Consider the following 2,203-nt stretch of genomic DNA (forward strand, 5'->3'; position numbering starts at 1 on the left):
CTACACACTGATTACATTTTGGATACATTTGGCAGCCAAAGTAGACCAGGAAATCATTATTGGATAAAAAGGGCCACACAGGAGGAAGTTTTTATTGGCAAATACCAACTTATATATTCACAGAATCCTATCGTCTTAGTCCTAGAAGGAATCTATCCCCCCTGCCTTACGAAGGCCTTCTCTAAAATGTGTCCAAAGAGACAACAATCTCTTCTCATTTAATAACCTGCCCCCCTTCCAACTCTCTGAAATGTATTCCAACCTCTGATACTTCTATCACATTAATTTAAATCCTTTTTTTTTTTTTTGGTTATCTCCTCTGTGAACATGGAAAACAGTTATCATCTTTTCTTTCAAAACCCTTCATATTCTAGAAGGCTATAATTACATTTCCCTCAATTTTCTCAGCTTTTGATGGAATAATATACACGTGTATTTCTGACATTTGTTGACTTCTGGGGATGTGTAGGGCACTGAGCATGTCACATAAAGTATCTCATTTAGTTCTGACAAAAGCCTGCATAATATTTATATTGCATAAATTTTATATAAATATAATAATTACACATGATTATAGATCCCCCCCCACTTTCTATCTAAAGTAGAGGCTCCTTGTAAGCTGGAATTCTTAGCCCCATTTGAGAGATAAAGAAATTGACACTTGAGGTTCAGAGGTTAATAATACCTTTCAAACAGTTGGTAAATAGAAGAGCCAGGATTGAAAAACTGCCGATGTTCATGTGAACACAGGGATTAAATTTCCCAAACCTTTGAGTCGACTTCCCTACGACTATTTTTTTTTTTTAGATGGAGTTTTACTCTTGTTGCCCAGGCTGGAGTGCAGTGGCTTAATCTCGGCTCACTGCAATCTCTGCTTCCCAGGTTCAAGTGATTCTCCTGTGTCAGCCTCCCGAGTAGCTGAGATTACAGGCACCTGCCACCATGCCCGGGTAATTTTTGTATTTTCAGTAGAGATGGCGTTTCATCATGTTAGCCAGGCTGGTCTCAAACTCCCGACCTCAGGTGATCCACCCACCTCTGCCTCCCAAAGTGCTGGGATTACAGGTGCGATCCACTGCACCTGGCCCACTATGATCTTTCTATTCTTCTTTGACTCCTTTGCTTTTCTTCTCCTATCCTTTCCTTCATGCTGCTTTCTTTGACTATTTGACTATCTTTACTGTTCTTCTTAGCATTCATTTTTATACATTACACATATATTATTTACATATTATAATATTTACACAAGATATAGTTTTCTCTTCACTTTCTATCTAAAGTAGAAGCTCCTTATAAGTTGGAACCATGACTTATGCATAATTTATTGACTTTTTAGACAAAACATTATGCTCTGAGTGATGATTGTTTTATTATGGTGTAGAAAAAAAGGGGTCCTATTAAGAGGAAGACAGAGACTTTTATGAGGTCAAACCATTTCTCCTTCCTGCAAGCTCCGAAAGCATCTTTACTTTTTGTTGTCTTTTTATGGAATGCTTCATGAATTTGCGTGTCATCCTTGCCCAGGGGTCATGCTAATCTCTGTATTGTTCCAATTTGAGTAGATGTGCTGCTGAAGCGAGCACCTGAAAGCATTTTGTGCAAATGCAGTCAAGTATAGCAAAAAAAGAGGAGGTGGGTGGGTGGTGCTGGGGTCAGAAGACATGGGTTGAAATTCTAACTCTAAAATTTACTGTTTGTTTGACCTGGGAAAGTTACTATTACATTCTGAGCACCTGTTTTCTCCATGGTAAAATGGGGATGATAATACGGATCTTATAGTGTTATGAGGATTACAAAATGCAATAGAGTGGGCATTTTATATAGAGCTGGGCACGTGGTAACTGTTACAATGACAGGTTTCATCATTAGAATATATTCGATTCTTGTACCTCTCTCACAGAAATCACTTTCTTACTAGACAGTAAATTCTTCAAGGGCAGAGGCTGGCCTTCATTTTATTACCACTCCACTCCCCTCCCCTCCAGCTTAATGCTGGTCACATGGTAGCATGCAACAATTTCTTGGAAATGGTGTATGAGAAGGAACCCTAGTGAGGAATCCAGGCTGGAGAACTCTGTTAAAGATTCTTTGAAACTGAATGCAGGGTCTAGGTGTGGTGGCTTATGCCTGTAATCCCAGCACTTTGGGAGGCTGAGGCGGGAGGTTTGCTTGAGCTCAGGAGTTCAAGACCAGAAGTTTGAGA

General features: G+C 39.5%; 1 non-coding gene across 1 annotated transcript; it reads right to left on the bottom strand.

Annotated features, from left to right (window-relative positions):
- Window positions 1-1,479: 1,479 nt before the first annotated feature.
- Window positions 1,480-1,583, bottom strand: LOC112436965 (U6 spliceosomal RNA). Its single transcript, XR_003025628.1, has one exon. It is a non-coding gene; the product is annotated as a U6 spliceosomal RNA (small nuclear RNA).
- Between the last annotated feature and the right edge of the window lie 620 nt (window positions 1,584-2,203).

The sequence above is a fragment of the Pan paniscus genome, chromosome 14 (genome assembly GCF_029289425.2).
Source record: "Pan paniscus chromosome 14, NHGRI_mPanPan1-v2.0_pri, whole genome shotgun sequence".
In the NCBI taxonomy this organism is placed as follows: Eukaryota; Metazoa; Chordata; class Mammalia; order Primates; family Hominidae; genus Pan; species Pan paniscus.